Source organism: Tamandua tetradactyla, chromosome 18 (assembly GCF_023851605.1).
Source record: "Tamandua tetradactyla isolate mTamTet1 chromosome 18, mTamTet1.pri, whole genome shotgun sequence".
NCBI lineage: Eukaryota > Metazoa > Chordata > Mammalia > Pilosa > Myrmecophagidae > Tamandua > Tamandua tetradactyla.
The window spans coordinates 69,910,062-69,932,804 of NC_135344.1; the positions used below are offsets into that span (position 1 = coordinate 69,910,062).

Sequence of the window (22,743 nt, forward strand, 5' to 3'; positions counted from 1 at the left end):
CCACAGAAGCCAGAAGCTGGAGGCAATGAAACCCAGGAGAGAAGGGAGAGACCAGATGACATTGCTTTGTGCCTTTCCATGTGACAGAGGTAGCACCAGTCCCAAGGCTTTAAAAGGGACATGTGTGGGTGGGGAGCCCCGAAGGAAAGATCACCAACAGCCTGGTTTCAATGTTTTTATGGCCTCAGAATTGTAAACTTGTAAGTTAATAAATCCCATTGCAAAAGCCAATCCATTTTGGTACATTGCATTTCATCAGTTTCAGCAAACCAAAACACCCACTGTCTAAATTAATTTGCGGTATTCTCCCCCAGTCCTGCCCATTGTCTGAACCCACGGCATGGCTGTCCCTAAATCCAAAACACTCTACTCACTGTTGTGATGATCCTTCTTTTCTTAGTGATACGGGTTTCTAGAATTCTCTAAAACAGGGCAAAAACTCTAAAGCCTTAGGTTACCATCTCTTTCACCTTGTCATTTAAGACCAATGCAGGTGGAATTAAAATTCATTTTAATAATACCTGCACTGTTGAAAATATAAGGAAGCTAGCAATTCTTTTTCTAATGATGGTGCCCGTATTTTAAAGGCAGGACTTCTTTAACTGTGATTTAAAAATGAAAGTTTCAAATTTTCATGAATGTCTTTATTTTTGTGCTTATGCCTATAAAAGATGAGATATATTTTAAGAATTTATATGTATTTTTAACTAAAGACTAGCCATTTGCATACACACGCTTGCATATAGAAGATGGGGTATTGAAAAGGGAGAGAATTTTGGAAAGTATATAATTAGAAATATATAATAAACTATTTTCACCAAATGATAAACAATACTACACTACATTGCATCTTCTATTTATTTTATTAATCTAAGTCTATTTGTTAGTACCTGATTTGTTTTTATCATTTGTTTATAAAAATGTAAAAAAGCAAAACTGATAAGTATAATCATATCAGGATTGTGTTTGGAAACATACAGCAGAAGACATGACAAAAATGTCACAAATTTTTTTTGCTTTGTTTTGTTAAACAAGTTCTGTTTAACTTGGCTTAAAACAACAGAAATGTATTCTCTCTTAGTGTTAGAGGTCAGATATTCAAAATCAAGATGTCAGAAGGGGCTGCATTTCCTCTGAAGTCTCTTAAGGAGAATCCTTCCTGGCCTCTTCCAGTCTGGTGGCCCCAGGCTTGTAGATGGATCACTCCACACTCTGCCTCTGTCTTCACATGGTCTTCTTCTCTCTCCGTGTCTTCTCATCTAAGGACAGTTGACGTCACACTGTCAAGGCTCAGGGCACCAGGCACTGCTAGGCTTCCTTCCCATGCTTTGAGAACCTGGTATAAAGAAGAGAGAATGGCAGGATCTGGCAAAGGGTCAGAAGACATTGAGGTGAGTTGTCAAGTCATGTATCTGAGCAGGCTTCCCAAAACAACGATGATGATGGCTTGGCTGCCATTTATTGCCTACTGTTCATGGGCCAGGCTCTTATACAAGGACAGTGGTTTCAAGGGGAAAAGCCACTTGCCCAGCAGAGTCACTCCTTGCCATTGCCAGGGATGAGAACTGAATGCTTCTCAGTTTTAAAATACCATTCCCACCATTTCTCCAGTGTTTTCTTCTCTGCTGTTTCTTGATCACCAGACAACACTTACACCATGGCCTGTTAACATATAGAGATGTTGAGAACATTTCCAATGATCTATGGGTTTTCAGCTGGATATCACCAGCACATAAGATGTACTGTAATCAATGGTGTGATTGAAATAGCTTGGTACTTGGATTTTGGAGATCTGGGTTTGAACCTTGAAGATTGCTTATTCCTTCCTTACTTTATTCAACAAATATTCATGGAGTGTTAAAAGCTAATTCATTATGAAGCTAATAAAATCTTAACCTTCAGGATTCCCCAGCTGCACATGTCCCCTTTAAAACCTTGGGACTGGTGCTACCAATGTGTTCATTTGATCACATGTTTTTGTAAAATTTGTAATAATGAGATATTTTCACTGTAATCAATTAAGATCACTGCCTCTTTCCATCCTGGCTTCCTCTCTGTCACCCTTCCTTTTGTGTTTGCTGACAATCAGGAGTTGCAGGCATTTTGGGGGGGTCTGGCTAAGGGAAAGCTGAGGCAAGGTGGCCTTTAGTTGGGTTTCATGAGATATATGTATGTGGTTCACAGTTGCTTCCACATGTCGTTTGCTGCTGCTAACCATCCTGGGGTAAGAATGATTTGCAGGAACCCTTCCAGACCACGGTGTCAGTGCACCCTGGATCCTGGCGTGAATGTGTAGGGCCACAGGTCACACTGTTCCATGAACGGACCCTACAGAGCTGGATGCTGTATGTATGTGGACAGTGGAGGAGACACGTCCCAGAGCTAGTCTTTGAAAAATCCCTTCATTCACCAGTCACAGAAAACAGAAGGTAGAAAATCCAACTCTTGTTGACTTTTGGTCAAGACAGCAGTTCTCTTTAGTCGGGAATATATCCCATAATACAACATAAACAATTACACAAACATCTCGGGCACTTTTTTTTTTAACATGGGCAGGCACCAGGAATTGAACCCAGGTCTCAGGCACGGCAGGCAAGAACTCTGCCTGCTGAGCCACCATGGCCCACCCTTTTTTCTCCTTTTGATGGGAATTAGATTTCATTTTTCTAGGGCACAGATCTACATACTGAAAACTGTGTAAAGGTGCAAAGTTGTATGCATCCTCATGAAATACTGACATTGATAAAGATAACATGAAGCTATTCTCTTTCACAATGAGGACATAAATGACAAACTGTTGAGTGTCATCTGTTTAAATGGTACTTAAGATTGATCACTGCACAAGGAACTTGAAATATCCTGAATTCTTAGAGTGCTACATGAAAGAAATCTAATAGAAGGTTTTTCCAGATTAGACAACAATCCTGATAACTTTCATGACATGAAAAATAATGAATCTTAATGCTGTACTCTCAGTACAAAATAAACACTGACTCAACAACCACTACATAAGCAAAGCAAAACAGAATACAACAAGCTGTGCAAGCTGCAGATAGGAAATGCGGTTTCTTACCTGCATGGGAGTGGTGTGTGTGTGTGTGTGTGTGTGTGTGCACGCACACATGTGCATGTGCTTTTCTCCAAAGTTGGAGAGGGGTTAAAAAGAAAAAGTCCCAACACAACCCTAATGCTTCCATTGTTTTCTTAGAGCTCGCCAAAGTTCTAAACTTAGAGTATTAACTACCACTCCATTCTCCATTTGTGACAATTAATCTGCTACTGGGTGCACTGCCCAAATTTCCAAGAAGCCAGGGAATCATTAGGAACCTCTCACACACTGCTGATTTTATCATTTTAAAAGATTTTCAAATACGTGTGCTGTATGGAACTCCATGGAAGCCAAAACCTTAAATGGGTTTTTTATTGATTTTTTTTCTATTGAATTTTTGTCTCTTCATTTCCTGTACCTACTGGAGGTTGGAGAGTTTATTTTTTTCATGGTAGGTGAGTACTGGCATTTAAACTTATTTTTAATAAAAAAAATTGAAGAAGTGATCCTTAGAATCCTGAATAGAGTTGTGTCCTAGTTCTCTCGGACTGGAATCTTCTGAGAACTCAGTGCTAAATTGATCACTGGCCTGATCCTGAAGGAACTCCAATCAAGAAACTGAAACATGAGGCGCATTTTCCCAAGGGACATATTTGACATTCTTTAGGGTTTCCAAACTGTCACCTTGAAACATGTTAGATCACCTGAAAAATATATATTTCTGTATCATTATATAGCACTGCCTGCGGAAATATCTTCAATGAGATGGATTTCATCAAGGGACATTTTTAAATATCAATTACCTGAAGACACTTTTTGTTTATTTTCATAATACTGCACTTAATAATGGTGCCCATTTGTAATTTTCAATATATACTTACAAATTTCTCTTAGATTGTGGCCCCCAGTTTTTACTCTTTTCTTGATGGAGCAATTGAGTCCTACAAAGAAACACATCTATCAATCCTGTTTCTCTTTTTATCTTGGATTCCAGTAATCTAAGAGGAAAAATACAGCCCAATTGTATTTTAATAATTAAACATGACTTTTAGATGTAATAGAAAGAATCCAAGCTTTGGAATCAGACACGCTTGGTTTTTAATGCCATTCCACTGTTTATTTATTGTGTGACATGCTATTTAATTTTTCTAAGCATCTGCTTTCTTACTTGTAAAATGGGGTAAAGTAACTCCCCAAGGGATATTAAATCAGTTAAAATTTATAAATAATCTCACGTAGAGCCTGACAAGTTATTGCTAAGTTCACTTTTTATATGTATAATAACGTCAAAACGTCAAAAAAACACAATTTAAAAATGGACAAAGGAATGGAATAGACACTTCTCGAAAGATATACAAATGGCTTATACATATACGAAAAGATGTTCTACATCGTTAGACATTAAGGAAATGCAGACTCCACAATGAGATACCATGTCCACCAGAATGGCAATTATTAAAACAAAAAAGTAGAAAATAAGTTGGCAAGGATGCAGAGAAATAGGAACCTTCATGCATTACTAATGGAGTTGTAAAAAGGAGCAGATGCTGTGGAAAACAATTTGGCAGTTCCTAAGAAAGTTAAACAAAAAAAAGAGATACCATATGATCTGGGTATACACCCAAAGAATTGAAGACAGGGACCCAAACAGATATCTGTAAGCCAATGTTCATAGCAACATGATTACAATAACTAAAAAGTGGAAGCAACCCATGTGTCCATCAAAAGAGGAATAAACAAAATGTGGTATGTGTATACGATATATTACTCAGCCGTTAAAAGGAATGCAGAAGTTCTGATGTATGCTTCAACCTGGATGACTTGTAAAAGCACCGTGTTAAATGCAATAAGTTAGACAGAAAAGGACAAACATTGCATGATTTCACTTATATGAGATAGCTAGAATATACACATGCATAGAAACAGCGAGGGAATTATAGGTTAACAGGGATTAGGGTGGTGGGGTGGAAACGGGGAAATAACAGTTATGCAGTACAGAGTTTCTCTTTGGGGTGATGGTAAAGTTTTGGTAATGGATGGGTGTGTTGGTAGCACAATATTGTGAATGTAACTAATGTCACTGAAGAATACACACGATAGTGGATAAAATGGGAAAATTTGCATCGTGTTTATGCTAGCCCAGTAAATTGTTAACAAATATTATTGTAAACAAGTAATAATAAAAGTTAACATTTATGGAAGGATTTGCCTGTGCAAGTGGCTTACATTTATTTACTCATTAAATCCTTGTAATACCCTCAGAGGTAGGTCTGTTACTCTCCCACTTTCACAGATAAAGGAATCCAGATACAGAATAGTTGAGGAACTTGGAGGGTCCTGGCCGTTAATAAGGGTCTTTTACATTTGCTGTACTTGTCAAGAATAAACACATTGTGATGCTTACACCTCATCAAAAGCCTCCATTTTTTCCTAAAATTGTGGAACGTAATCCATACCAGACTCTGAAATCTGTTCTACAACTAATTGTTGCGATGTGCTTTGAAATTTATTGCTTTATTCTCTGTTGTTTTTCACAAAAAAAGAAAAAAACTCAATTGTGATGATAAATGCACAGCTATATGATATTGTGAACCACTGATTATACACCTAAGATGATGACATGGCATATGCATATATAATAGATACAAAAAAAAAAAAAGATCAAAGAAGAGCATGGAGTTCTAAAAGAGAAGATATAACAAATGAGCATGACTCCTGAATCATTATATTGATATTTCTCTTAGTCTGTGTTGTCTTGAAACAGCTGGAATGGAAAACCTAAAATTGTGGAACACGTCCGAAACTCTGAAATCTGTTCTATAACTAACTGCTGTGGCATGCTTTGAAGCTTATTGCTTTTTTGTATGTACGTTATTCTTCATAACAACAATAATAATAAGGCCTCCGTCTTTTTTTTTTAACTTTTTTTATTAATTAAAAAAAATTAACAAACAAAACATTAAGATATCATTCCATTCTACATATACCATCAATAATTCTTAATATCATCACATAGTTGCATATTCATCATTTCTTAGAACATTTGTGTCGATTTAGAAAAAGAAATAAAAAGACAACAGAAAAAGAAATAAAACGATAACAAGAAAAAAAAAGATTATACATACCATACCCCTTACCCCTCGCTTTCATTTACCACTAGCATTTCAAATTAAATTTATTTTAACATTTGTTCCCCCTATTATTTATTTTTATTCCATACGTTCTACTCTTCTGTTGATATAGTAGCTAAAAGGAGCACCAGACACAAGGTTTTCACATTCACAGAGTCTCATTGTGAAAGCTATATCATTGTTCAATCATCATCATGGAACATGGCTACTGGAACACAGCTCTACATTTTCAGGCTTTCCCTCCAGCCTCTCCGCTACATCTTGAACAACAAGGTGGTATCTACTTAATGCATAAGAATAACCTCCAGGATAACCTCTCAACTCTGTTTGGAATCTCTCAGCCATTGACACTTAGTCTCATTTCACTCTTCCCGCTTCGGTCGAGAAGGTTCTCTCAATCCCTTGATATTAATTCTCAGCTCATTCTAGGGTTTTTCTCAGTCCCTTGATGCTGAGTCTCAGCTCATTCCAGGATCTCTGTCCCACATTGCCAGGAAGGTCCACACCCCTGGGGGTCATGTCCCACGCAGAGAGGGGGAGGGTGGTGAGACTGCTCATCATGTTGGCTGGAGAGAGAGGCCACATCTGAGCAACAAAAGAGGCTCTCCTGGGGGTGACTCTTAGGCCTAAATTTAAGTAGACTTGACCTATCCTTTGTGGGGTTAAGTTTCATATGAACAAACCCCAAGACTGGGGGTTCAGCCTATAGCTTTGGTTGTCCACACTGCTTTTGAGAATATCAAGAATTCAACTTGGGGAAGTTGAATTTTTCCCCACTCTCACCGTTCCCCAAAGAGGGCTTGCAAATACTTTTCTAGTCACTGATCAAATCACTCTGGGATTCATCAGGGCATCACTCTGGACAAACCAACAAAATCTCATGTCCTACCTGAGATTCCAAGTACTTATGACATTCAATCAAACTATCTACATGAGTTATATTAGGAAATGCTCTAGTCAAAATATAATTTTTGTAACAAATAAACATTTTTTGCTTTAGTCTCACACATAAGGTGACATTTTAAAGTATTAATTATCTATTTTCAGCACCCTGCAATAATGACATTCCTTTGTTCTTCCTCGTGCAAAAACATTTTTAAAATTTGTACATTGTACATTTCACTATTATTATACACTCTAGGCATTCCTGGATTATACCATCTCTATCTTTACCATCTATCTTTCTTTCTGATTTCATTTATGTCCCCAGCCCTCCTCCCTCTATCATTCTCACATGCAGGTTCATTCAGTGTTTTAACATAATTACATTACAGTTAGGTAGTATTGTGCTGTCCATTTCTGAGTTTTTATATTCAGTCCTGTTGTACAATTTGTATCCCTTCAGTTCCAATTACCCAATATCTCACCCTAATTCTATCTCCTGATGGGCTCTGTTACCAAGGAAATATTCCAAGTTTATTCACTAATGTCAGTTCATATCAGTGAGACCATACAGTATTTGTCCTTTTGTTTCTGGCTAATCACACTCAGCATAATGTCCTTAAGGTCCATTCATGTTGTTACATACTTCATAACTTTATTCTGTCTTACAGCTGCATAATATTCCATCTTATGTAAATGTTACAGTTTGTTTAGTCAACTGTCTATTGATGGACATTTTGGCTGTTTCCATCTCTTGGTAATTGTTAATAATGCTGCTATAAACATTGGTGTGTAAATGTCCATTTGTGTCCTTGGCCTCATGTCCTTTGAGTAGAAACAGCATATAGATGGGTCCTGTTTTTTAATCCATTCTGCCAGACTGTGTTTTTTGATTGGAGAGTTTAATCCATTAACATTCAGTGTTAGTACTGCATGGGTAGTACTTTCTTCTGCTATTTTGCCTTCTGGATTTTATATGTCATATCTAATTTTCCTTCTTTTTACCTTTACTCATAGTCTTCCTTTCTACACTCTTCTCCACACCTCTCTCTTCTATCTTCGTATCTGTCTCTAGTGTTCCTTTTAGTATTTCTTGCAGAGCTGGTCTCTTGGTCACAAATTCTCTCAGTGATTTTTTGTCCGAAAATGTTTTAATTTCTCCCTCATTTTTGAAGGACAATTTTGCTGGATATGAAATTCTTGGTTGGCAGTTTTTCTCTTTTAATAATTTAAATATATTATCCCACTGTCTTCTCACCTCCATGGTTTCTGCTGAGAGATCTGCGCATAGTCTTATTGGGCTTCCCTTGTATGTGATGGATTGCTTTTCTCTTGCTGCTTTCAAGATCCTCTCTTTCTCTTTGACCTCTGACATTCTGATTATTAAATGTCTTGGAGTATGTCTCTTTGGATCTATTCTCTTTGGGGTATGCTGCACTTCTTGGATCTGTAATTTTAAGTCTTTCATAAGAGTTGGGAAATTTTCAGTGATAATTTCCTCCATTAGTTTTTCTCCTCCTTTTCCCTTCTCTTCTCCTTCTGGGACACCCACAACACGTATATTCGTGCACTTCATATTGTCTTTCAATTCCCTGAGTCCCTGCTCATATTTTTCCATTTTTTTTCCTATAGTTACTATTTCTTGTTGGATTTCAGATGTTCCGTCCTCCAGTTCAAAAATCCTATGTTCTGTCTCTCGAAATCTACCATTATAGGTTTCCATTGTTTTTTCATCTCTTCTACTGTGTCTTTCATTCCCATAAGTTCTGTGATTTGTTTTTTCAGACTTTTAGTTTCTCCTTTTTGTTCTTTCCTTGCCTTCTTTATATCCTCCCTCAATTCATTGATTTGGTTTTTGATGAGGTTTTCCATGTCTGTTCATACATTCTGAATTAATTGTTTCAGTTCCTGTATATCATTTGAATTGTTGGTTTGTTCCTTTGTCTGGGCCATCTCTTCAATTTTCCTAGTGTGATTTGTTATTTTTTGCTGGTGTCTAGGCATTTAATTACCTTAATTAGTTTATTCTGGAGATTGCTTTCACTTCTTTTATCTAGGGTTTTCTTGCTGGATGAATTTGTTGTCTATCTGTTCTTTGACATTCCATTCAGCTTTATCTGGACCTTTAGCTTAAGTTTTGTTTAACAGAGGAGAATTTTTCCGTTCTTGTTTTCTTGTTTCTTGCCCTGCTTGTGTGGTGCCTTTTTCCCCCCACACTTAGGAGGGTCTACTTGGATATTATATACCCCAGCCAGATTTTCCCAGACCGAACTGGCCTGCTATCAGGAGGAGTCACCTGCGTCAGGTTTCCCTGAGGGTGAGACCCAGCAGGTTGAAAGACTTTTCTGTGAAGTCTCTGGACTCTGTTTTTCTTATCCTGTCCAGTATGTGGCGCTTGTCTGACTGCAGGTCCCACCAGCATAAGATGATGTGGTACCTTTAACTTTGGCAGACTCTCCCTGCTGGGGGCATGGTGGAGACAGAGGAGAGGTTATAGGCTGGTTTTAATGGCTTCAAATTACCAAGCCCTGGTGTCTGAATTCTTTGATGAGGGATTCCACCTGAGTTGGGCTTCACCCCTTCCATGGGGAAGGCACAGGCTCCAGACAAGCCCCCAAAAGAGCTCACTTCTGCCTATGCCTGGGGCAGTTGCAGCCTGAAAAGTCCTGCCGCTATATCCAGAGGTAGTCAAGCCTTTGTAGATACACAGCCACAAAAACCTCTGTTTCCTTCTTTTTTTTTCCCCCTTTTTCTGTTAGTCCTGCCCCCTTGGCGCCGGGGCAAAAATGAGCAACCTCTGCCTTGATCAGGTTCACCTAAGCTGGGGGCCTATTTTTAGTAGTCAGAATTTGTTAATTAGTTCCACAATTGGCATTTGATTGTGCCCAGTCCCTGCTGCTGGTAAAGTCCTTTCCTTTAGCCTCTGGGAAGTGGCCTATGGGGGAGGGGTGATGGCCGCCGCAGCTTTAGGAACTCACGGTTCAGGGGGGTGCTTGCAGCCGGTCCAGCTGGTCCAGACTGGGGTACGCTGTGTGTCTGGTCACTGACATGGCCCCAGCAGCTGTTCTGTACTGTTTCTGGTTATTTAGTAGTTGTTCTGGAGGACGAACTAAAACGCGCTCATTGTTAAGCCGCCATATTGACCCGAAACAGGCCTCCGTCTTTTTAAAGGCTCAGATCAAGTTTATACATATCTTAGGAACTCAAGTGATCGTTTTACCAGTTTTTGTTACTTTGATTTTCCAACTCAGCAAAGACATGCTTTCAGCGCTGACCATCTTACACGAGGACCTCTAGTTTCTCGCATGAGGCATTGGGTCGGTGCCAGGACTGAATCACGCACGGGGTCAGTCTCCACTCGGCGGGGCTGGGGGTGGGGGTGGGAGGCGGACTGCAGGGCATCCTGGGTCCCATGCGGACCGTTGTGGACGCAGCCGCGCCCCCTCCCGCAGCACACGTGCTCCCGGCAGGGCGGACCTTCCCTTTAGCGTTTTGCAGACCACTCTTTTTTCTTGCTCGTTGCAGAGTCCTGCCCTTTTTGCTGCTTAGCTCCCCTTGAGTCAACACACACCTAGAGGCAGAAATGGGGACAGCACATTACTGCAGTTTTGCTTGGGTTTGGGTGGGATGAAATCTGAGAGCAGCCCCATGAACAAACGGTTCCACCCTAGCAAGGCACTGTCACAATTCAGAATGAAGAAGTGACCGCGAAGGAGAGGAACATGCAACTAATTGTTGCAATGTGCTTTGAAATTTATTGCTTTATTCTCTGTTATTTTTCACAAAAAAAAGAAAAAAACTCGATTGTGATGATAAATGCACAGCTGTATGATATTGTGAACCACTGATTATACACCTAAGATGATGACATGGCATATGCATATATAATAGATGAAAAAAAAAAAGATCAAAGAAGAGCATGGAGTTCTAAAAGAGAAGATAAGATATAACAAATGAGCATGACTCCTGAATCATTATATTGATATTTCTCTTAGTCTGCGTTGTCTTGGAACAGCTGGAATGAAAAACCTAAAATTGTGGAGGGATGGGTTGCTGAGAGGAGTGGGGCAGGACTACTACCAAATTGTGACAAGGATGGTTACATTTCCACAGAGAAAATACCTTAGGTTCCCCCAGGCCATTGGCCTCTCATTATATCAGTAAAACTTAAAGCAAGTAAAAGGAATCATGTTTTTTTTTTTTTCCAACTACATAGTGTTAAAGTGAATTTTTGGTATCTGCTTCATTTTAGTGTGTTCCCTTCACACAAGATTCGCTGCTTAAATGCAATGGCCATCACATGATTCTGACATCATGTTATTTCTCCTCTAGGATTTTATGGGTATAAAATTTTAACCCCAAAACAACCTTAATTTTTTAACTGGTCCCCCAATAGGTACCTAAGGTTAATGGAAAGCCAGAGTATCCGAGAGATCACTTCGGTGTTAAGAATTCCCAGGCTCTGATGTTTGAAAGTAGCAAGGCAATGAGCTGCTTCAGGATTTTAACCATCTACTATTCCAGTTTTCCAATTTGGTAGATATTCTCTATTTCACCTTCATTATATATTTGCCAATCTCCCTTCTCTGCATGCTGAACAACTTGAGACCAAGAAGCTGCTGGAGCTATATTTGAACCTATTCCAGGACTTTCCAGCAGCTCAATAAATATTATTAGATTGAAACAGACTGAATATGTATTTATAATGCCTATAAACTTTTATTTGAATGGGAATATTGCTTTTGTCCCACTTGAAATTTATAAATCACATTATGCTTGCCAAAGATGAGCGAGAGGTTATCTGTCTTGGAGAGGAAAGTTATGTAAATGAGGAGAAGAATGAATATTATTAATTTCATGTAGAAAATGTACATTGCAAACGAGAATTTGCGTTGTAAATATTATCATTAGAGCAGAAACAGTCTCTGGCAATAAAGGGAGAAAGGCTTGGAAAACCTCGTCAGTGAATGCTTTTATTTTCCTAAGCAGCCTACATAGAGATTTAATCTGAAAATTTAGGTCAGTTCTTACTGAGATTTTATAAACCCTTTGCAAAACCCGTCCATCTCACTAGTTCTTTATTCGAAGAATGTGAACATAAAATTTATTTCCTTTTATAAATATTCGCCTAGGTTAGTCTCTTTTTTACTGCAAATGCTGTTATTTTTTCAACAACATGTAGGACCAAATTCTCCGCCTCTTAGAAATAAATGATGGTATTTCATGCTAATAGTTAATGCAAAATTGACCTTAAAATAACCACTAGATGGCAGTGAATCGGCATTAAAAATGTAGGTCTGGCGAGAAGACACCCACCAGATGTCCAAAGGGGCAACAACACAACCTAGCTTTGCACAGACGCTGAAGACCTTCTTTCCCCTTCTCACCTCTGTAGGCCTAAAGGATATTAACAGTGGCTCTGGGGGGCTGGTGACCAGGTACAGTGAGCAAAAGAAAGTCCCCCAGGCAAATGAAATGAGAATGAGTTTTGCAATCAGACAGACCTGACTTTGCGTCTTGGCTCCACCACTTGCTGAGTTTGTGGTCATGGATGAATTACTTAACTTTTCTGAGCCTCAGTTTCTCCATCATTAACACAGAAAAAGTAATACCTCTATCACAGGGCCTGGTGAAGCTCAAATGGGATGACATGTGCAGAGCTACCGTGAACGCAGTAGGTGCTTACTTGTTGCTATCACAGATTTATGATCTGAAGCCATTGGAGCCAGATTTGTCACAGAATTCAGAATTTTTCAAAATTTTTAGTCGTAATGTAGAGCGTAAATTATGCTACTTGGGCGCTGGGGCAGCCCTTTGTCATCAAACACATTTATATTTCTCTAGCAAAGCATATTCATTCTAAATGGCATAAAGTAAATACCTGAACCAGATCAGAGTCTGTCACCAAATGAGTTAGAAGGACTCTTGGTTTTTGCAGTTTTGTGAGTTTTGGAGTTGCAGATGAGAGGGTGTGGGCTGGAGTTGTCCTTTATAAACCATTTTTCCATAGCCTTATACGTACCTTACAGACCCTGCTAGCACAAATGTCTGAGGGAAAGCCAGCCAAGGATGCTGAGCTGGTCCCTTTTACTTTCACACCCCCTCGCCAGCACCACCATCTGGAGCAAACTATTATGCTGAGTATTTTCTAAAAGAAATATTTTTTTTCCCAAAACTTACCCCTGACAAAATGACTACATAAAAAGCAGGAAAGGATAATTTTCTGTACCCAAGCCTGAGAGCTTTTGAGAAAGAAAAAGACATATTAGAGCAGGCATTGCGAGCTTAAAATTAGAATAGTTGGATTTACCATGTGCAGTTACATTAAAAAATTTTTTTTCCTGGCCAACTTTATTTTAAAATCATTGATAGACATCAAATATCATGTTCTAGAGAAAGATCTCACTGAAAAGATATTGAAATCTTGTTTCTGAGAACTGGCTTATTCTAAGGATGCCACACTCAAATTTCTCTTCTGTGTGTATTTTAGCAGTGTTTTCAATCATTTCTTTGTGCTTATGAAGCTGTCCTGCTAGGTTGCCCACCCCAAAGGACAGAAACCAGCCTTTCTGCTGTTTTTCTTTCTTTGCAATCTCCAGGAAGCTTATAACTTGTATGGCATTCTGTTCCAAGAAGATTTAGATAAATGCTGGCTTTCTTAGCTCTAAATAAAAAAGAATCTTCCATGCTAGTTAAGATGTTCTCAGGGAATAAAGTGAGCAATTTGGAAGCTGCATTAAAGCTTTCAGAAAACAAATACATTATATACTGCCCAGGACAATAAATTTATGCTAATGGTTTGAAAGAACTGTAGGCAGAGTTTGCACAAGGAGAAAATCCATTTAAATATAATCTGGAGGAGGATTTCTATGCACAGAAGATCTAAAATAAAAGCTGATTCTATTTGGGTTGATTATAAAGTTTTGGTGATGGATGGTGATAATAGTAGCACAACATTGTGAATGCAATTAACAGCACTGAATTATACATGAGATTTTGGTTAGAAGGGGAAAATTATGGGTTGTAGATATGTTACTAGTATAAAAATTTTTAAAACCATAGCAGACTGTACAACACAACCAACGAACCCTATTATAAATAGTTGACTATAGTTAATAGTACAATTATCTAAATGTTCTTTCATGAGTTATAATGAATGTCCCACACTAACGCAAGGTGTTAATAATAGGGTGGTATATGGGAAAATATATTTTTTTGCATGATTTTTCCAGTTCAAATAGAATTGAGAGGTTACTCTGGAGGTCTCTCTTATGCAAGCTTCAGTTGGACCTTGCTCCCTATCTTAATTTATCAAACCCCAACCAAAACCATTCCAGCCAATCCTAAAGAACATCCAGGGCAATATATAAGATTCTACAAAGATTCCATGCACTAGAATAAATTTCCAGAAACCTACAACCTTCAGGTGGGTCCCTGGAACAGAAAAGTCCTCAAACCTAGAGGGGCCAGCCTCTCCAGCATATCGGCTAGTTCCATTCCCTTACCCATATTATCAACAGCCCCTTCCAACGTGAAAAAGTTAGAATAGGCACAGCCCCTAAAAAGTAGGAGAAAGACCAAAGATGATGGTGAAGTTATAGAGAGAAGTTCGGGTTTAACAAATGAGTATGATTGCTGAATCATTATATTGATATATCTTTTAGTCTCCAGTATTTTAGAGCAGCTAGAAGTAAAAACCTAAGATTGTGGAATTGTAACCCATACCAAACTCTGAAATCTGTTCTACAATTAATTGTTGCACTGTGCTTTGAAATTTGTTGCTTTTTTGTATATACGTTAATTTTCATAAAAAAACATCGATTGTAAGGATAAAAAAATATTTATTTCTTCTAACCTCTAGTGTTCTGGAGCAGCTAGAAAGAAAAATCTGAGATGATGGAACGGTAGCCCGTGACAAACTCTGGGATCAGTCTTGTAACTACTCGTCGAAGAGTGCTTTGAAAATTATTTCTTTTTTCTTCATTTTGTATATATGTTATATTATACAATAAAGAAGTTTAAACTAATTAGTAGCATGGGGAAAACCATGTCCACAGCATTGTGCAAAAATTTGCCTGTGATGTTGCTGAATAAGGAGAATAAGGTCATATCGTTGCTATGACCGATAGACGAGTAGAAGCGCACTCAGAGGAGTTGACAATGTTGAATGGAAGATCAAATTGATCTTGGGCTTCCCTAGTTTAAAATCTCAGCTGGTCCCCCAAGAGCCACAGTTTCCTTATCAGGGCAGCCACAGCTCTTGGCAATCTGTTCTCAATCTCCCCTTTTCTATAAGACGCTTTGGGGAGCTTGCTCAATGTCCTTAGACGTTCTTAGACTTGAATGTCTCCAAGCCTTTCCTTCCTCCGGAATATTCTTTCCTCCCCACCTCTTTCTGCTCCTCACATCTCTCCTAGTAGCCTCCTACTCATTCTTCAAGTCCCAGCGCAAGTCAACACCATCCCCGGAAGACTCTCTGAGTTGCCATTCTACAGGGAAGATCTGAAATGTTCTGCATTTTTTATCTACTCATTCATGGACCCTGATGGGTTTGTGGGAAGCATTCTTCCCTTGGCATGCCAGCCCTGAATGCACGTGGATATTCATGGGTATTTAATTAGTGCTTGCTGTTATTGATGAAAAGTGGAGTCAGGCATGGTCTGACTCACTGGCTTAAAATCTGTAGTGGATATTTAAAGAGAAGTAACCAGACTCTCCCCTTGCTGCCCTGCTCTTCTCGTTTACCACTGAGGAAGCGAGAGGACAGCTCTCAAGGTTGCACAGCTAATAAATAGTAGAATCTTGGCTCCATATGAAGTATCAAAAAGCCGATCCAGCATGCTTTCCAGAGCGCCACCTCCTGCAAATGAAAAGGCATAAAGGCCACTTCCATCTGAAGTGTCAGTGCCCCCACGTGGTACCCCATAATGATTTTCTAAGTGGCCCTCTGGATGGAATTCAAGATTTGGTCTGTTCTTCTTTTTCTTAACTGGGTGATGTTAAATCCCAGGGAGAATTATTAAGGCATATGGAAGAACAGTTAAAGGAAGTTTCGCTTGCTAACTGTAAGTGAGAATAGGGAAGAAACTGTTTCAGGGGTTTTGCTTTATAAGCTTCATGCAGTTCTAACGATCATTTTTCAAGAACAAGAGATTGACAGACTGACCTAGGATGAGTGCATCAACGTCTTCCTCATATCTGCAGAAACGGAACAATTTCTCTTGACTCTGAGAACATATTTATGTCAGGGGCTCGTATTTAAGTTCTTTTGTGTTTTCCACATTAATTTGGTAGGAGACTGTACAAATAAATACACCTCTTAAATTTTTTTGATCGTGCAGACATACCACCCAACAGCACATTTTTCATGCGTTTGAGGGACTCTGGTTAATTTTCCAGCATGAGCATGGCCAGGCAACTTGGTAAAAGTCCAGCTTTGCAGTTAGTCTCAATTTTTGGCATATTCAATACTTTAGTTATTTTGTGAGGAGTTTTCTAGATGACTTCAAAACCTCAGCTAACAGACACAGTTAGTATAAACAAAGGCAGCGTTGTCTTTCCTAGGTGATAAATTCTGTTCACCATATGGTTTGCTAATCTCGAAACTGCTATCCTGAAAATCCATAATGTTTTCCTGTGGTTATTCCAGGATTTACTCTTTTATTTAACTGTAGTTTTCAAAACCCTTTCTTTACAATTTTTTTATGCACTTACATTTTGTTATTATGGGAAAGTCTAAATTTGTTCAAAAGTAGAGAGAAGAAGAATAAACCGATAATTATCAGCTGATGGCCGATTTTGTTTCCTCTGTTTTCCCACCCCACGACCTCTTCCCCCACTGAAGTATTTTGAAGCAAATTTCAGATATCATATCATCTGTGAATATTTCCCTACACATCTTTAAAATAACAAATGCTTCTCTTTTTCAACATACCACTATATAAATAACCACTCCCCAGAGTAATTCCACAATATTATCAAATACTGTCAGTATTGACAGTTCCCTAGTTGTACTACATTTTATGTTTTAGTTTGTTTGAATCAGGATTCAAGCAAAGGTCATACATAGTGATTGACTTAAGAGTCAGAAGAGTCTCCTTTTATTTATAAACTTTCACTCTCTTACCTGTCCTCACCTGATCCCTTCTGCCATCAGTGGGGTTATTTGTCCCGTGCAGTTTTCTCACATTGTGGATTTGCTGATTCCATCCCTGTGCTGTCATTTCATGTGTTTGTTCCTCTGTCCCCTGTATTTCTGTGCTGGTTTGAAAGGAAGTATGCCCCCTAGAAAAGCCATGTTTTAATCCAAATCCCGTTTCATAAAGGTAGAATAATCCCTATTCAATACTGTATGTTTGAAACTGTATCAGATCATCTCCTTGGATGATGTGATTTAGTCAAGAATGGTTGTTAAGCTGGATTAGGTGATGACATGCCTCCACCCATTTGGGTGGGTCTTGACTGGTTTATTGGAGTCCTATAAAAGAGGAAACATTTTGGAGAATGAAGGAGATTTGGAGAGAACAGAGAATGCTGCAGCACCACAAAGCCAAGAGTCCACGAGCCAGCGACCTTTGGAGATAAAGGAAAACGCCTTCTGGGGAGCTTCGTGAAACCAGAAGCCAGGAGAGAAGAAGTTAGCAAATTACATTGTGTTCGCCATGTGCCCTTCCAGATGAGAGAGGAACCCTGACTGTGTTCGCTATGTGCTTTCTCACTTGAGAGAGAAACTCTGAACTTCATCGGCCTTCTTGAACCAAGGTATCTTTCCCTGGATGGATGCCTTTGATTGGGCATTTTTATAGACTTGTTTTAATTGGACTATTTTCTCAATCTTAGAACTGTAAACTAGCAACTTATTTAGTTCCCCTTTTTAAAAGCCATTCCATTTCTGGTATATTGCATTCTGGCAGCTAGCAAACTAGAACAATTTCCTGTAAAATGACTTTTATATTTACAGGTTTGATTAGAGTCCAGTTTCTTCTTTTACTGTATCCAAAAGCTCTTCATAGGCAATATTATTTACTTCCAACATGAGGTAGATAATGTCGGGGTGACTCTCTTTGATATAATATTCGCTACATTGATGATCATTACCTGGATCCATTAAGTTATTAGGGTTTGTAATAACAATATTGACAATATTCTATCATTCCATCTCAATTTATCAGGTGGAATTATTCTACAAAGAGAAATTTCCTCTCTCTCTATATATATTTGATTCCTTCAGGTAAAGTTTACATTGGAAAGGTAAAATAAATGTGTAATTCTCTTTAATTGCTAGTTTTCAAAATAATTAATCACAAGCTTTCAAAATAATAAAAAACATAATTTGGTGATCCAATGTGTCAGTTTGAATCTATGGGGGACCCCAGAAAGCCATGTCTCTTAGTTCTCATTCAATATTGCTGGGTGGGATCATTTGATTGTTCCCATGCAGATGTGACCCACCCAACTGTGGGTGGTAACTTTTGATTAGATGATTTCCATGGAGGTGTGTCTCCACCCATTGAAGGTGGAGTTGCTTGCTGGAATCTTTTAAAAGAGGAAACATTTTGGAGAGAGCCCCTTTTGTAGAGCCATGAGAAAGCCAGCAGATGAAACAGGAAGCCAGGAGAAGCTAGCAGATGATGCTGTGTTCACCATGCGCCCTTCCAGCTAAATGAGAAACTCTGACTGTGTTCGCCATGTGCCTTCTCACTTGAGAGAGAAACCCTGAATTTCATTGGCCTTCTTGAACCAAGGTATCTTTCCCTGGTTGCCTTAGATTGGACATTCCTATAGACTTGTTTTAACTGGGACATTTTCTTGGCCTTGGAACTGTAAACTAGCATCTGTTTAAATTCCCTTTTTTAAAAACCATTCTGTTTCTGGTATATTGCATTCTGGCAGCTAGCAAACTAGAACATCCATAATATTACCAAAAGGAGCATTTAAAAAAAAATCTTTTAGATTTAAACAGAGTTGATAAGTTTCAATCCTTTACAGTCATTATTCTTATTGATACTCAAATGATGTTCTCTTTAGATAGCCTAAGCCTACTTAAAATTAAGCCTAAGAGTCACCCCCAGAGAACTTCTTTTGTTGCTCAGATGTGACCTATCTCTCTCTCAGCCAATATGACAAGCAAACTCACCACTTTCCCCCTCTCTACCTGGACATGACTCCCAGGGGTGTAAACCTTCCTGGCAATGTGGGACAGAAATCCTAGAATGAGCTGGGACTCAGCATCGAGGTACTGAAAAAAACTTATCTACCAAAAGGGGGAAGAGAAAAATGAGACAAAATAAAGTGTCAGTGGCTAAAAGATTTCAAACAGAGTCGAGAGGTTATCCTGGAAGTTTATTCTTACACATTATGTAGATATCCCCTTTTTAGTTTAAGGTGTGTTAGAGAGGCTAGAGGGAAGTGCCTGAAACTGTAGAGATGTGTTCCAGTGGCCATGTTTCTTGAAGATAATTGTATACTGATATAGCTTTCGCAATGTGACAGTGTTATTGTGAAAACCTTGTTTCTGATGCTCCTTTTATCTACGGTATGGACAGATGAGTTAAAAATATGAATTAAAAATAAATAAATAATAAGAGGAACAAATGTTAAAATAAATTGGGTAAATGGAAATACTAGCAGTCAATGAGAGGGAGAGGTAAGGGGTATGGTATGTTTTTTTCTTTTTTCTTTTTGTTTCTCTTTCTGTAGTGATGCAGATGTTCTAAGAAATTATCATGGTGATGAATACACAACTATGTGATGATATTGTGAGCCATTGATTGTATACCATGTATGGAATGTTTGTATGTTAAGAATGCTTGTGTTTGTACGTTATTTATCAATAAAAATATATTTTTTTTAAATGATGCTCTCTTTAGCCAATGTGAGCCTATTTAGCTTGAATCTCAAGTCCTTTTGTTATGATCCTAGTAATACTGATAGATCCTTTCAGACCTGGCTTAAAAAGATATTCCAAGCCCCACTTTTTAAAGTGAGATATGGTATTAAAGAGACCACAATCAAAATTCTGTGGTCACGTGTTCTTTACTAGATTGACCATTGTTTCTAGGTCTTTCCAGTGACAGAACTAAAAAATATGTATTGCTTTGTAAAGATGAAATATACCAGCAGTTCACACTAATAGTTCCATTTTAAGTTCAGTCATTAATCAGTCTTATATCTTTATCTCCTTTCTCCCACACCAACAATTTCTGTATTCAAAGGCAGAAATAGAATTAATCACATCCCTTATCCCACATACATACACAACAGTCTCAGAAAAACAATACCAATGCTCTTCCAATAATTTGATTACTAGAAAAACACTTTTTAAATATTATTATGAACTTTTTTTTAAGGTATAGCCTACAAAAGTTACTCACAGTTACTTGAAATAGTTCTGTACATGGTTATACCACCAACCAAATTCTCAATTAAGTTCATTTGCTTAGCATTGTATTTTATTTTTAGGATTTACTTTCTTTGCTTTTATTGAGTTAACTTTCATTTTATACTATATAAAATCTTAGCGTGGTTCCAAGACATATTCAAAGTCTCGCGTCTATCTCTGTCCCTTCTATCTTATCCCCTCCCTATTCTTACAGGTAACCATTTAACTTTTTCTTTGTTCATTCTTTCAATATTTTAAAAATATAAGCAAGCAATCATTGGCCATGACATACTCTGGGATCTGTCCTACAACTACTTGTTGAAGAGTACTTTGAAAACTATAGCTTTTTTCTTCCTTTGCTTTGTGTATGTTATATTAAGCAATAAAAAAGTTAAAAAAAACTATTTATATAAGCAAACAATATTTATATATTTTCATTTTTATGTCAAATATAAATATATGTCTTCATGTTCTATTTGTTCTCTCTGTCTTTGATGTATCTTTTGATATTTAGGAAGTCATGCATTTTTTAAATTTTCATATTAATATTTTAGTGTTTTCTTTATTTTTGCTATTACTATCTGGATCCCTACCATAACCAGTATTAAAATCAGCAAGTAACCTCTTATTTACCCTCTTCCATGTCTCCATAAGCATCCTTTTCCAAGTAAACTTTTTGTTACAATTTAATACCTCTAAAGAAATCAGAAAACTTATTCTGTTGTTCATGTACTTTCCCCATTCTGTACCTGCCCAGTGGTTCTAAAGTTTTATGATATATTATGATTACACTTTACATTGGTCAATATGTAAAATGTTAAGCATAGTCACACCAGAAGATATAATGAAATATACAGACTGTTACAACTAAATATAAAATCACTATGAATGTGGTGCAATGGTGGCTCAGTGGCAGAGTTCTTACCTGCCATGCCAGAGATCCGGGTTCAATTCCTGGTGCCTCCCCAAGAAAAAAAAATCACTGTGAATGTGACAAGTGTGAATTCAGACTGAATAGGAGTATTGCATTGATGACTCATGGGCTTAACTATTGTGAGGGACACTAGTGACATCATTTTCTGAAAAGGTAAAGTTGATGAAATTGTAAACTGGTAGGCACACTTAATGGGAACCTTGATGAATTGCTAGAGGCTAATGTACCAGCGAAAAACTGGGAGCACATAAGTGTGTCCTAATCTGTATGGTAGTGATCTGAAGAACTTGCTGTTCTATAACTTTCCCTGCATGTAGAAGGCAGCTCACGGAGCTCTTCTATAGAACACTGTGGGAGAGCTGTCAAGTAGATGCCTGGGATAAGGGATGGCTGGCTGTAAGAAAACTGCAGTACCCAGGACCATGAGAAAATTGTTTCCTAAGGAAGAGGGGACACTCAGAACCGTTTAAATAAGGCAATTCCTAGGGGCAAATGTGCATGTCCTAAGAGAAGAATCATGCACAGGAAGGACCCAGCAGGTCCTTATGCTTTGGCCTGGAGCTATTCTCTAAATTCAGTGGATGGATAAGCTTTGAAGAACACTAACATAGGTCAATTTGTAAAGACTAGGAAAGTTGTTCTCTTTTGTTTCCCTCTTTTATTCTTTTTTAGCACCTGGCATTCAAGGAAAGCTCAAGTAAAACATTAGCTGGATACCAGTTTAAGGAACAGAAGTTTCAGAGTCAAAACTCTAGCGATAACACCGTAAAATATCAAAACATACAGATTCCACAAAAGATTACAAAACATACGAAGAAACAGGAAATGATGGCCCAGGCAAAGGGGAAGACTGAAGCTTTGAAGAGTCAATGAGGAAGATAAGACTTGGAGCATTCCAGACAAAAACTGAAAAAACAAGCAAACAAACGCCCTAAACACACTGAAAGTGCTAAAGAAAACATGGGCAAAGAACTGAAGGAAATCAGGAAAATGATAGCTAACCACAAAGAGAAGGTCAAAAGAGAGATAGAAATTATGAAAAGGAGCCAAACAGCACTGAAGACCACAGTAACAGGAATTACAAATTCCTTAAGGGGTTCAACCGCAGATTGGATCTGGCAGAAGAAAGAATCAGTAAACTTGAAGATACGTCAATTGAATATTCTGAGGAGTAGAAAGAAGTGAGAATGAAGAAAAGTGAACAGAGCCTGAGGAGCCTGTGAGACGCCATTGGGCATTTCAACATCTGCATTATGGAAGTCACAGAAGCGAAAGTGAGAAAGGGGAAGAGAGAATATTCATAGAAATAATGGCTGGAAATTCCTCAAATTTAATGAAAGATGTCTATATACACATCCAAGATCCT

At 38.2% G+C, this 22,743-nt stretch overlaps 1 long non-coding RNA gene across 2 annotated transcripts; it reads right to left on the reverse strand.

Moving 5' to 3' along the window:
• Positions 1-970: 970 nt before the first annotated feature.
• On the reverse strand, positions 971-21,459 carry LOC143662695 (uncharacterized). Of its 2 annotated transcripts, none has more exons than XR_013165547.1 (3): positions 21,369-21,459; positions 3,931-3,990; positions 971-1,336 (listed from the first exon to the last, which is right to left on the reverse strand). It is a non-coding gene; the product is annotated as an uncharacterized LOC143662695 (long non-coding RNA). The 2 variants fall into 2 exon arrangements; XR_013165546.1 differs by lacking the exon at positions 971-1,336 and adding an exon at positions 3,460-3,753.
• Positions 21,460-22,743: the final 1,284 nt, after the last annotated feature.